Genomic DNA, 15510 nt, shown 5'->3' on the forward strand with positions numbered 1-15510 from the left:
TTGTCCCCAAGGTCCAAATTCATGAATCTATCTCGCAATTGCTCAGTATTTTCCCGAGTTGCATCATCTGTAGGAAGACGTTTCCGTTTGACCAAGCTTTCTGCGACAAACTGAGCTCCTTTTTTTATCCATCGAGTATCCAAAATGGCCTCAGGTTCAAGTACAAGTCCTTCATCATCAGTAATAGGTGGCAAGTCAATAGTAGCATCAGTTGTTTCGCCAATTTTTTTCTTTAGCAGTGACACGTGGAAGCCTGGATGCACACGGGACTTCTTAGGCATTTTGAGCTTATAGGCTACCTTTCCAAATTTTTTTCTCAACTTGGAAAGGGCCATAAAATCGACTTGCTAGCTTCTAAAATGCCCTTTTGAAAACTGATTTCTGTCGATATGGATGGAGTTTCAAGTAGACCCCTTCTCGAAAATCAATGTCCCTTCGCTTAGCATTTGCTACTTATTTCATTCGATTGTTGGCAGCATGTAGATTGACCTTGAGTTGTCGTAGCAACTCATCTTTTGAAGTCAGATTTTGATCTACTTCATTCACGGGGGATAAGCCCACGTGATAATGAGGAATGTTTGGTGGAGGGCAACCATAGAGAGCTTGAAAAGGCGTCATTCCCGTAGAAGCATGGTAAGTGGTATTGTACCAAAACTCAGCCCATGGAAGAAGAGAACTCCATTTGCGAGGCTGTTGGTGAGCAAAGCATCGAAGATACTGCTCTATACTTCTATTTACTACTTCCGATTGTCCATCAGTTTGAAATTGCTAAAGAATACAGGATCTCGATCACTAATAATTGTTCTTGGCATTCCATGCAACCTCACCACCCCCTCTACAATTTTTTCAGCTACTGTTTTTGCGGTGAAGGGATGAGTTAATGGCAAAAAATGGGCTGATTTGCTGAGGCGATCCACCACCACAAGAATGCTGTTTTTGCCGTTAGAAGTTGGAAGACCTTCAATGAAGTCCATAGTTATATCATCCCACACTGACATGGAATTGGTAAAGGCTGTAAAAGTCCTGCTGGAGAGAGAGTTTCGGCCTTTGCTCTTTCGCAAATATCACAAGAAGAAACATATTGTTGCACATCCCGACGCATGGAAGGCCAATAAAACTGCTGTGCCAATCTTTTGTAGGTGCGTAAGACTCCAGAATGTCAACCAAAGTGAGAATCGCGAAATTCCAGTAATAGTTGAGGAATTATTCGGGAATTTGGTGGCACAACTACCTTGTAGAGAACCAATTCATTGGGCCAAGAATTAGGAGCTCCTGGATTGTCCATTGCCAACTTCCCAATCCTTTCCATGTAAGCGTGTCCAACTGCTACTTTTTTTATTTCCTCCCATATCTCAACCAGGCCGGCTTAACCCAAGGCAGGAAAGGCACCTGCCTAGGGCCCCAAAAAAGGGTGTTAAAAAGGGTCCCAAAATTACATTTTAAAATACTTTTTAATATATTTATAATTTTATTTTTTTTCATCAATCCCACCGTTTAGCATTTACTCGCCTATGCCTGCCTCTACCTCTACCCAAAATGAGTTTTTTAATATAATTATAATTTCTCAATTCCCATCACTTTCCCCATCCAATCAACAATGCCTATCTCTTAAACTTAAAACATAAATGACAGCTCACTTTTCCGTTGCAAATTGAAACACTTTCACGCAACTCTCCAACTCTCAAATGTCAAATCACATCTCCTCTCCCCTCCAAATCACCATCTCTTATATAAACCTCATTTCAGTTTTCTAATCTTTTACTCTTATTATTCTACCTCAGTTTACTCTCGTCTCTCCTTTCTCAGCTATTGTTTCTCTTTTCTCATCTTTATTACATGAATTTATGAAGTGAATATGATTTATATTTTTATTTTTATGCAAGGTAATATGAAGAGTTTTAAATCATTTTACTCTTAGCATTGTTAACTGATTTTATTTTATATTTGATCAACTGATTTACATTATTATTTTTATGCAAGGTAATAATATAAGATTTTTGAGTATTAGCACAGCAAAAAACAAAATCAGGAGCATAAATTAGGTGCTAAAATTCCTTCTTAATTTTTATAATTATTTTTATTTTAGCAAAATAATATTAAGAGCTCTAAATTATTTATTCTTTGAATATAGATGTCTACTAGGAAGTGTGAATCTGGATTTGAAAAACGTAAGAAAAAAAAAAGAATAGAAGAACTAATTCAATCCCAAAAAGGTGCACTTGATAAATTTGTTATTAATACAAAACACCAAATGCTAGAAAAACCAAATGAAGATTTAAATAAAAAATCAATTGAAAATTGTGAAGAAATTCTTAAAGATAACAATTCAAATTCATCAAATACTAGTGAAGAGTCTCATGAAAATTTAGAAGAAGAAATTCCATTCGACAAAAATGAAAATATTAATGATAAAGATGAAACAACTATTAAAAATATTCATGAGCCGGTACACTGGAATAATTTAGACATAAACTTATGTGATTTATTAGTTGAGAAATGTCCAATTAGACAAGTTTTAGATTTTCCAAGAGATGAAAATTCTAGACATTTTTCTACAATTCATTACATTTGAAAATTACCAAATGGAGAAAAACATGATAGAAAATGGCTAATATATTCAAAAGAATTAAATAAAGTATTTTGTTTTTGTTGTAAATTATTTAGTTTAAAAGCAAATACAATTCAATTAGCAAATGAAGGGTGTGGAGATTGGAAAAATCTTAGTGCCAAGCTTAAAAGTCACGAAACAAGCAATGAACATGCTATAAATATGAACATTTGGGTTGATGTTGAGATGAGATTGCTTAAAAACAAAACAATTGATAAATATTTACAAGAGAAAATAAATAAAGAGAAAGAGCATTGGAAGAATGTACTATTAAGAATTATAGCGGTTGTAAAAAATCTTTCAAAAAATAATTTGGCATTTCGTGGTACAAATGAGAAGATTTATCAAGAAAATAATGGAAATTTTTTGAGTTTAATTGAAATGATTGCTGAGTTTGATCCAATAATGCAAGAACACCTTAGACGTATTCAAAATGGAGAAATTCATACTCATTATCTTGGTCATAATATACAAAATGAGTTGATAAATATTTTAGCATTAGAAATAAGAAATACCATTATTAAAAAAATCAAAGAATCAAAATATTTTTCAATTATACTTGATTGTACCCCAGATACAAGTCATCAAGAATAAATGTCATTTATATTAAGATGTGTAGATATTTCAATAAGTCCAATAAAAATAGAAGAGTACTTTATAGATTTTATAAAAGTGGATGATACTTCTGGTCAAGGCATTTTTAATGTTCTCACAAGTATATTAAAAAATCTTGAACTTGATGTAAATAATGTGAGAAGACAAGGATATAATAATGGGTCTAATATGAAAGGTAAACATCAAGGTGTGCAAAAAAGATTATTAGATATAAATTCTAGAGCATTTTATACACCATGTGGTTGTCATAGTCTTAATTTAGTTCTTTGTGATATGGCTAATTCATGTGCTAATGTTATTACATTTTTTAGAGTGACACAATGTATATAGTCATTATTCTCTTCTTCTACAAGACGATGGAAAATTTTGCAAGATCATGTTTCTAATTTGACACTTAAGCCATTATCACAAACATGTTGGGAAAGTCGTGTTGAAAGTGTTAAAGCAATAAAATTTCAAGCTCCACAGACCACAAATAAGAGATGCTTTATATCAATTAGCAGAAACTAGTGAAGATCCTAAAACAAAAAGTAAAGCTATTTCTTTAGTAACGTATGAGATAGAAAATTTTGAATTTCTATTAGGCATGAATATTTGGTATGAAATGTTATTTGCTGTTAATGTGGTTAGTAAATATTTACAATCTAAAAATATGCGTTTAACTATGTCACAAGAAATATTAGGTAATTTAGCTATATTATCAATTGAAAAAAATTTGAGTTCTAAACTTGAATATAAAAATTTAATTAGTGATTTTGCATCTCAAAAGGTAAGAAAAATAAATTTGAAATAATTTTTTAATATATACTTATATTATTAGAAGGCCCCTAAAGCAACTCTTGCCTAGGGCCACAAATGTTCTTGAGACGGTCCTGATCTCAACCTGTGACATAAATAAAGCATCAAGACTAGGGTTGTCAACTAATCTCGATAGTGCATCAGCTGCTGAATTCTCACGACCTGGTTTGTAATGAATTTCGTAGTCATAACCAAGCAACTTAGCCACCCACTTTTGTTGTTTCGGTGTTGCAATACACTGCTCTAACAAGTACTTGAGATTGCGTTGATCAATATGAATATAAAACTTCCATCCCAACAAGTAAGGTCGCCATGTCTGAATAGCTTTGACAATTGCTAGCATTTCCTTAGCATATGTGGACCATGATTTCTTGGACATTCCCAAAGCGCGACTCATAAATGCAATCGGTTTGCCTTGTTGAGTGAGAACCGCTCCTATTCCTGCATCCGAAGCATCCGATTCAGTCACAAATGACTCATTAAAATTTGGCATTGCTAGAGTTGGTGTAGACGTCACAGCTTGCTTAAGATTTGTGAATGCTTTTTCTGCCTCTTCTGGCCATCCAAATTGGCCTTTCTTTAACAAATTGGTGAGTGGTCGAGCCAAGATGCCGTAATTGCGTACAAATTTTATGTAGTAACTTGTAAGGCCTAAAAAACCACGCAATTCTGAAATATCAGTAGGCCTAGGCCAATTAATTAACCATTGCTTCAATTTTCCTTTGATCCACTTTTACGCCATGAGGAGCAATTATATGGCCCAAGTACTCCAATTCTTGTTGCCCAAAAGCACATTTGCTTATCTTAATAAAAAACTGATGATGCCTCAATATTTCAAAAGCTTTTTTAACATGTTCAAAAGATGCATGATCCAATTGGGGCTATAAATCAAAATGTCATCCAAAAAGACTAAGATAAATTTGTGAAGGCAAGGACGAAAAATAGAATTCATAATGGCTTGAAATGTAGAGGATGCATTACAAAGACCAAACAGCATGACTAAATATTCGTAGTGACCATTATGAGTACGAAATGCCGTATTATGAATGTCTATAAGATTTACCCGAACTTGGTGGTAACCCGCCTTTAGGTCTAGTTTTGTAAAATAAGTTGCACCGTAAAGCTCATCTAACATATCATCAACTGTAGGGATGGGAAATCAGTCTTTGATGGTCACAACATTAAGGGCTTTATAGTCTGTGCAAAAGCATCATGTTCCATCTTTTTTTTTTTAACCAATAAAACAGGAGATGAAAATGGACTAGTGCTTGATCTTTTAAACCGCAATTTTAACATGTCATGAACTTTTTTTTCAATTTCAGCTTTCTGGAAATAGGCATACCTGTAGGGTCTCACATTGATTGGCTCGGTTCTTTCCTTGAGAGGAATTCGGTGGTCCACTTCTCTTACTGGTGGCAATTGTTGTGGTTTTTGGAAGAGATCCTCAAAAGCTTCCAATAATTGTTGCATATCTGGGTGGCAGCCTCAAGGGTGATGCAACTTCCTCTGATGGCTGTAGGCAAACAACAAACATAGAACTCCCTTGCCATACTTCTTTTGAAATGACTCTCAATGATGCGGCTTGAATAGGCTGCACATTTATCCCTTGTAACTTTTGGAATTGATTCTGCCATTGAAACTCTATGGTCATCTTCTTCCAATTACACACCACTGTCCCTAGCTGTTCCAACCATTGCACGCCTAAAACCAAGTCTAAACTGGTTAGCGTTAATGAGTAAAAAGTGAGTGAGAAGGGAATACCCTGAAGTAGAATTTGCACATGATCAAATCTCCCTTTGCATTTCAATGGGCCGCCGTTGGCTACCTTCACATCAACAGGTTCGATGGGTACTGCTGGAAGTTACAACAAATTTGCTATCTTCTCTCTAATGAAATTATGTGTAGAGCCACTATCAATGAGTACCACGATATCGTGTTGTCCCACCTTTGCCGTCACTCTCATGGTTTTAGAGGCTGTCCATCATGTCAAAGCATGTAAGGTGATTTCAGGCTCCTGTTGCAATTAGGTTAGCTCCTGCTCCACCTCATCAGCAGCTTCATCATTATTACCGTCATCTCCTTCTAGCAACAATAGTTGAGAGCCTCGACACCTATGTCCCGTGGTAAATTTTTCATCACAATTAAAACAAAGGCCTTGAGCTCCCCGTTTTTGCATTTCTTCCCATGAGAGTCGTTTCATTGAAGATGCCGGTTTGGTTTTTGATGGGGCTGGAAGTTCTAGTGGTGCTCGGTTGAATGGTGGGTGTGGGAACCTCTTTTGGCAAGCTAACTGCTCATCTCGCATGCGGACAAGATTGATTATCTCTCTCAAGGATTTATTCTTGAAGATTCGTATGCTGTCTACTATCTCTGGTTTGAGTCCACCCACGAAAGTCCCCACCAATGCCTTTTGCATCCATCCTTGCACACGGTTGCCCAACTTCTCAAATTCTTTCTGGTAGTCCCGTAGTGAGCCAACTTGTTTCACCCTTGAGAGCGCTTTATCGAAGTGTTCACATTCATTTGGTCCAAATCGAGCCCACAATTCTTCTTCGAAAATAGCCCATGTCACCATCCTTCCTTCTTCTCTGTAAACTCGACGTAGGCATTGCCACCATTGATTAGCTTCTCCTTCAAGGTGGAATGAAGGCAATGACCTTTCTATGCCTCTGTAGTAACTTGGTATTCAAAGAATTGGTCAACTCGGTTGAACCATTCTGTTGGATCATCACCTTGGAAATTCAAGCTTAGGTAGCTTTGATGAAAATATTTGTCTATTCCCATCTTTTCCTTCCCTATTTTCCTCCTGGTTGCTCCATAAATGGCTGTTGTAATCACCTATATTGTTGTTCGGGCCTGTCTTGGTAAGCCTTACCTCAGACAATGTGTTGATGGTTTCTTCTAGTTGGTGCAACTTATCAGTTACGCCAATTTCCATTCTACTCATCCCATCTTGTAGTCTCCCTAGCTGAATCTCTAAATTTTCAATTCTCCCTTTATCGTTGGCCATTGTAAACTTGGCTCTCATACCAATGATAAGTCCCAGTCAAAGCCAAATTACAATTGCTTAAGTAAATAGGACTCTCTTAGGGTGAGAATTAACCACAGAATTTGGATAAAATGTGATCCCCTTTTATTGAATTTCAAAGAACTTAAATACACAGAGAGTTCAATTGCTACTCCTAAACTCACGATCCCACTTGCTAAAAAGTATGCCTCAACCATTACTTAATAGCTAGCATAATGCAATTAATTAGTAAATGACAAAACCACAATAAAATAGCCACTTATGCTACATGGCCTATTCTCACGCATATTGCTCAAGTTGCTTGGACTAATTCTTGGTAGCACATTAATCTCCATGTTCTCCTGCACCACCCACTTACACGTATTTTGGGTTTCTACTAGGAATGCGTTGAAAGCGTCTCAGCTTAACACCATTACCCCATAATCTCCCCAGAACCAGTCATAAGCACCCAAAATAAGCTGCTCACCCAAACAAAGGAATCTAAACATAGAGCAAAGAAGACTGGCCACCCTGCTATACTCAACAGTAGCCTGAAACAAACTTGCTGCCCCTCCATGTCTGCCTGCATTAACCTAGAGGACTTATTTGAACACAACCCATCAATAGGCCCATCCTTCCCTATACTCTTGGCCAACACCATCTGCAGCTTCAACATGTATAAGAAACACACCCAACTGGCAAAACCCTGTCCCCCTACCCCAACAATCCTAGATACAACATAAAAGTGTCATATAACACCCTGCCCTCTCAATCAGCCTCTCTTGGAAGCAGCATGTACATGCAATGTCAGAACCTGCAACACCACTAACCTTTTCCCTGAGAGAACCATTACACTAAGACCAGTTCACCCTAAAACCATACCAGAAGCCTGCGATTTGCTGCTATATCTCTCACAAGTCTGGGTTGGTTTCCTAGTAAATTACAATTTTGTATTGCTTGTAACATGATATTATCCTAAAGAAAATTTCTTTCTCCATTAAGACAAACCCATGTTGAGCAGCAGTGGTGCTCACTTCAGGTTCTGGGGTGGTCACCTCTTCTTGGGATTTAGTTCTAGAAGGAGCCATGGCAGGCACATTGTCACGATATATGGTCACCTCAACAGGAGAAATCATATAATCAATTTCATCTTCCTATGAGCACAATGAGTAATCTTCTAAATAAGAGAAAACCACATTAAAAGATTCAATGATACGTTTTGTTCTCATGTTAAAGACCCTAAATACCCTATTGTTTGATGAATACTCCTTCATCACTCTTAAAATCAAATTTCCCTAAATGATCTCTATCATTCAAGACACAACACTTGCAACCAAAGACATGGAAATACGAAAGATTTGGCTTCTTACCTTTCCACAACTCATATGGAGTTTGAGATGTACCTTTCCTTAAGAAAATTCTATTGGAGATATGGCATGCAGTGTTTATTGCCTTGGCCCAAAGTCTTATAGGCAACTTCTTTGCGTTTAACATAACTCTTGCCATCTCTTGAAGAACTCTATTCTTCCTCTCCACTGCACCATTCCGTTGAGGTGTCTTTGGGGCAAAAAACTCATGCCAAATGCCCTTGTAACAACTTCTTTCTACTAACTTATTCATAAAATATATTAATAAGAGAACAAGTATACGTATCAAAATAGTTGGGCCCAAAAATTTTCTTTAGTTAATATATACATTCTTTACATAGTACAGTATCATTTGTACAAGAAAACTCTCAAAACAATGGACAGGGCAGCCAAGTCTCCCCGCTTGCCGACGTCCATCCGACCACGTCCTCACCTATGACCTGTAAAAACATAGAAAACAACGGGGTGAGCACAAAGATGCTCAGTAAGTAAATCCTCTACTCTAATATCCCCGTATATCATTCTTCAATTCTTTTCTTACTCTACTTCTAGCTCTCACTATTCTTTTCTTTCTTTCTATTCTCATCACTCATGGAGGATATCATAAGAACATGCATGGATGGGATGCATATGCACTAATCATAACAATGCATTTCTCTCTTTTCTTTTCTTTCTATTCTTTTCTCATGGTTCCCTATTCTTTCTTATTCTTTGCTGATCGGTCTTGGTTAATGCATGGATTCGGAACCCTTAGTCATGTGAGTGTATTCTCTCTCGTGTATAGCCCTCACCCACATGTATTCTCACGGCTATACGAATTTTTTTTTTTTCTCATTCTCAGTCCGCTCTCTCATGGCGGAGACCGCTCTCTCATGGCGGTTACATGCAGTTAATTTCTACACTCACGGGCTTCCCATCGTACAACCTATTCTCTTTTCTCTTCTTTAGCACTTCTCTAGTGCTAACTCTTTCTTTCTCTTCTTCTAAGAGAATTAGTTCTTTTCTTTACCTCTATTCTTAGAGTGTTTCTTTCTCATTTCTCATATTTCTTTCTTTAATGAAAACTCAAATAAACATATGCATATGGATGGCTTATGCTTAGAATCTTTCTTATATGCACTCATGAAATGTAAATATGCTATGTTGCATAAAGTAAGGTTCTCTATTTCTACTCATGCTTCTCTTAGGCATTTCAGCAAACAATATGTGTGCATACATAAACTCTATTCTTACTATAATTCTACTTCTTTCTTAACCATCCCAAAATTGGAGTTCAACTCCTTTAATTCACCACACATCCTGCAAAGAAAACACACTTCAAATATTCCTCTCAACATTCTTCCAATTCCATCCATACTACTACCAACTTTTATCAACACAATCCACCATTTTCATGGTGGAATTCTCTTCATAATTCAACAATAAACTCATTCATAAATCCATCAATACATGACAATCATAAAAATTCAATCAATTAAATCATATAAAAATCTCTACACATCATTCAATCATGCAAATCACTCTTAGGTGGATTTACTTACCTTAAACTCAAGTAGAATCCACTTAAGCTCTCCACTCTTGATGGCTTGATACTTACTCTTAAACCTTAAACACAAACTCAATAAGGATCCTACTCTTACACCAATAAAATTCACATCTAGAGTAAGGAGTCTTACCTTTAAGTGCTAAGGATTAACTTGTATCAACTTCTAGTCAAAAACCCTCCAAAAATCCTTGAAAAGTTGAAAGAAAATTTGAGAGAATTGAAGGATGAAAGAGGCGGTGGAAAGAAAGAAAATGAGAAGGTTTTCTAACACGACACCTTTAATATCTCATATTTTCTCACATCTTTCCCATCTTACCCTTACTCTTTCTAAGGAATTCCATCTTTGTCCTTTAATTCTTTGCAAATGCACCCCCAAATAAACTATTCTCCATGCAATTTCCTTGCATTTCAATCCCCACTTTTCCTGCTAATTAGGGGTAGAATGGTCATTGTGCCCCAAAGGAAGAATTCTCTAAAGACTTCAAGGAACTTTTCAGCCGAGTCTTCGCACCGTGGGTGGTAGCACCTCTTCGCCGCGGCGAAGCTTATTCTTTGCCCCGGCGAAGACTGTAACATCAAGATTTCGCCAAGTCTTTACAATTTCAGGGCAACCACTCAACCAAACCAAACAATTAACAACATACAAACTCAAATAAGGATAAAGCCATAAACATTCAAGCCATTCATCAAATCTTAACTACGTACCTCAAGTGGGGTGTTACAGCCCTGCATTTCACAAAAGTTAGAAAAATCAGAATTTTCAAACTTCTTCCTATGATCACTTCTTATCCTCATCACTTTCTTTACACAGCTGTTTTGCTCCATCTGCAACCTTTTCACGAGAATTGAAAAGCTTCAAATGCATCAGATTTTTCTCTTAAAAAATCAACCCATGAAAATCTAGAAAAATCATCAACACAAAAATAAACATCTTTTTCCACCTAAGCTTTCAGTTTGCATAGGACCCATTAGATCCATATGGAGCAGTTCTAAAACACTTGAGGTAATCAACCGAGATAGAGGTTTGTGAGAGCTCTTGGTTTGCTTACCCTGTTGGCAATGACCACACACTTCACCTTTGGGAAACTCAAGCTTCGGCGGACTCTTAATAACATCCTTCTTGGAGTGTTTCACAAGTTCTTTGAAGTTTATATGTCCAAGTTTCTTGTGCCATAGATCAACGCAATATGATTTAGTGCTCAAACAAGAAACTTTGTTAGACAATAAATAGTAATTACCATTTATCTCTCTCCCTCAAGCAAGGAAAAACCATTAGCATTACACATATCCTTTGAGAATTGCACAACACAATCCTTGTCACAAATTTGACTAATGCTAATAAGATTTGCCTTAGGGCCTTCAACATAAAATACATCATTTAGCATTGGGAAGCCAGGAATGACAATAGAACCTTTTCCAAGAATCTTACCCTTTTTCCCATCGCCATAGGTCACTTGGCCATCTTCCACAAGTTCAAGATTTGTCAATAAAGCTTTGTTACCTGTCATGTGTCTTAAACAACCACTGTCAAAGTACCATAGGTCATTTTGAAAAGCAAGCAATGAAGTATGGAACAAAACAGTTAGCACTAAGCTTGGGTCTCCACACTTTTTGGTTTTTGAAAATATTGTTCTAGTATGGTGACATAAGTGACTGAAGTAGTGACCTTTTAGAATTAAAATCATGATTTCCAATGCATCTTTTCAAATATGAAATGAGTTTAAAGTAGTTTGGTCTGATATGACCTTTCTTTTGACAAAAATGACAGATTGGAATGAATCTTTTTACCTTCAAGGTCTAATCACATGGGGCAAAAAAAGTTTTTGGAATTGATTCAGAAGCCTTGACAAAGGTGGTCACTCTAGGTTTGGATGTGCTCACACCATAAAAAAATCCTAAACCCAATTTATCACCGAAGGTCTTCCCTTGGCTAAGAACTTCGTCAAGCTTGTATAAACCTGCATTCAACCTTTCAACAATGGCTTTAACCTCAATTAGTTCATTTAAAGCTTGGTTTAACAAAAGTTCCTTATTGGACAGATCAGATAATAAGGCTTTCAATTTATCATTCAAAATCTTCTTATCTTCAAGGAAGATTTTTCATATTCAAGAGACTTAATCCTCTTGATGGCTTTTAACCATGCCTCATACATTTTGTCATAAACCTCATGTTGCTTTTTGTAGACATCACTTGAGTCATCCGAGGACACATTATCATTGTCCTCTTGATTAGCCGTAAAGGACAAAAAGTGTTCATCCTTATTGGTGTCATCACCCTTACTCTCAATGTTGTCACTCTCACTCAAGGTGGCAGCCATGGCTTTTCCCTTTTTCTTTAGAGTGTTTGCACACTCAGACCGAATATGGTCATAGCCTTCACACTCCAAGCATTTGATCCCTATTTTTTTCATTTTCTCTCGAAAATCTTTTTGAGAAACCACATTGACCAGATTGGTTAGAAAACCTTTTAATAAAGGGTTGTTTTCCCTTTTTAACCACATTTGGCTTTCTCATGTTTTTTGGAATTTTAAAAAGTTTTTAGTGATTAAAGCAAACTCATCATCTTCATTATCACTATATCACAAATAACCAGAGAATCAGAAGATACCTCATGTTTCAGCGCAAGCCTTTATCTAGTTTCTTTTCCTATCTTTTAAGGTTAAGCTTGAAGGTTTGTAGAGATCCAATCAGTTCATCTAGTTCCATCTTGTCAAGGTTGCAGCATTCTTCAATGGAGGTTTCCTTGCACGTGAATCTTTGAGGCAAGGAGCACAACACCTTCCTAACAACTTCAACATTAGAAAAGATTTTACCTAAAGCAAAACACTCATCAGTGATATCACATAATCTGCCATGAAAATCAGTGATGGTTTCATTATCATGCATAACAAGATTTTCATAGTCCATAATTAATCTTCTAAGTCTGGTCTTTTTCACAATATCGGTTCCTTCATTTTCAACTTGGAGTCTATCCCATGCATCCTTTGTTGTTTCACAGTTAGCAATATTTTTCATTTGACTTATACTAACAACATTAAAAATGGCATGAAGGGCTTTAAAGTTAAAATTAGACTCTTCTAACTTAGTCTTGGTCCATTGATCAAAGGCTTTTCCTTTACTTCTACTAGCTTTATCAATTTTAGGTTTTTGCCAACCAACTGTACAAGCATTCCAAGCCCTCTCATCAATGGATTTCAAAAAGGCAACATCCTAGGTCTCCAAAAGGAATAGTTGGTTCCCTCTAACAAGGGTGGTCTATTGGTAGACCCTTCTTCACTGAAAAAGCTCATGGTAAACAAAACTATTAGTGTTGTCACACAAGGACTGCGGTGGTTACACTCAAGTTCGCAAGACAAAGGTTACAACACACACACAAAGGTGCTCACAGTCAAAAAGTTCAACACTGATGTGGCGACATAGATCCAAAGTGGTCACAAGGTCTATAACAAACAGATCTATAGAAAAACATGAAAAACAACCAGGACGAAAACAGATACAAAAATGCGATAAAAACACAATCAGCAAGCAAGGATCAACTGAAATAACTTTCCAAAACAAGCTCTAATACCAATTGAGAGTTTTAATCACTTACTAAGTGGATTAAACCTACGTAGAATGGGTTGCTAAGTTGATTTTCGTGTTCATTCAACACCATTACAAATAAGTCATTCATGAAATAAAATAAAGCACACCAAGGGATTTTACATGGTTCGGAAAAATGTCTACATCCATGGGACCAAGTTCAGATAAAGCCAATCCACTATGGTAAACATTTACAGTTCAATTACAGAGCCAAAGTTAAGCCTCGGTTGCAAGAACACTCTCTGTTTTGCAATGCTTCAAACTCCACCTTTTGGTTGAACTTCGAACTACCACAACAAGCTCCACGTTCACGAGACCACCTGGTCAGACTTGAGGATCTTTCAAGGATCAATCACCAAAGACACACTCCAGTTGAATCAGCATGAAAATGCTTCAACAGCAGCTATGTAACCAACGTAGAAGCAAGGACAAAAACAAAGTATTTGATGAAGGTATCTATAAGCCTACCTAAGCATATGAAACCTAATGTAAAACAAAATAAACCTTTTAGAATATGCAGAGTACTTTCAAAGGAATTATTAGGCTTGAACTGAAATTGTATTGGAGAAGAAATTATAAAGAAAATATCCAACCAATGCAAGGGGATAGGTGGCTAACAAGTTGCTTTATGGTTTTACCTTTATGAAAAGCTTATTCCAATTCTCTTAGGACCACCAACAATTGTAAACAAACTTTCCAGCACATTATATGAATAAATGATAAGTGTCATGGACTACAAACAATATCTCAAAAGAGAATAAAAAACAGCTTAATGGAATATTGAAATGCAATACGTGTTATGTAAAATATTTTCCAGATGTGTATGACCACACTCAGACTCTGAGGTGCCCACACAATATAATGAAAAGTAGAATAAATTGAAAGTGGTCATTTAGACAGAGATTTATCACACTGGAAATTTAAATAGGAATGATTGTGCAATATTCAAAGTGAAGTGTTCATACCATGACTAGTGTTACCACACTAGAATCATAAGTTGACAGATAACTGACAAACACATTACCGGCTAATAGTATTCAATCTTGGGAACAAATAGTTCAAAAAATTTAGAATAAATATTTTCCTGTTCATAAGACTAATTCTATTCGAAGGGAAATTTATGAGTTTTCACAAAAGGAGGATGAGCAATACTATAAAACTTGGGAGAGATTTAATGGGTTGCTCTTGATGTGTCCTCATCATGGTTTTGAAAAATGGCATCAGTGCCAATATTTTCTAGAAGGATTGTTGCCAAATGTTCAAGAGTGGTTGATGACAACAAGTGGAGGTGAGCTTATGTCTAAGAGAGCGACAAAAATTTGGGATTTCTTTCAAAGACAAGCAGATAACTCTCAACAAAGGAGTAGATCTTCTAGGAATGATAGGAAAATAAGAGGGAAGTATGAAATCCAAAGTGGTGAATCAAATTCAGAAATTAAAGAAATGAAAGCCAAGATGGAAGGGCTTTCTCATCAGCTAGCCTTTTTAACAAGTAATAACCATATGGATCATATTGTTAACCAAGTTGAAAATGATACATACTGTGGCCAAGTTAACTTCCTCAACCTATTGTGAAAATTACCTACCTACAATCCTTACTCAAATATTTATAACCCAGGATGGAAGGATCATCCCAACTTTTCATGGTCGCAAGGTCCTTAACATAATGGCACAGTAGCTCAAGCTCCTCCACCAAGTTTCAAACCGTTGAATCAAAATTTTTCACAGCTTAAGCCATGGAAGGAGGCTATTCAAAAATTGGCAAAATCTACAAAAAGTTCTATAGATTAACAAAGTGAGGCCATAGTTGAGTTGAAGAATAAAGTGAGAAACAATTAGAATTCTCAAGCGCAATCTACATCCAATATAGAGAAAATGATTGGATAGCTAGCCACATCAGTTCAGAGTTTAGTAAAGAACATTGGGAAAGGAAGATTTCCAAGTCAGGCAATACCAATCCTAAAGGAGTTCATGAAGTCAAGAGTTT

At 36.4% G+C, this 15510-nt stretch overlaps 1 non-coding gene across 1 annotated transcript; it reads right to left on the bottom strand.

Annotated features, from left to right (window-relative positions):
- Positions 1-14627: 14627 nt before the first annotated feature.
- LOC116134822 lies at positions 14628-14731 on the bottom strand. Its single transcript, XR_004128810.1, has one exon. It is a non-coding gene; the product is annotated as a small nucleolar RNA R71 (small nucleolar RNA).
- Positions 14732-15510: the final 779 nt, after the last annotated feature.

Source organism: Pistacia vera, unplaced genomic scaffold (assembly GCF_008641045.1).
Source record: "Pistacia vera cultivar Batoury unplaced genomic scaffold, PisVer_v2 Contig291, whole genome shotgun sequence".
Lineage (NCBI taxonomy): Eukaryota > Viridiplantae > Streptophyta > Magnoliopsida > Sapindales > Anacardiaceae > Pistacia > Pistacia vera.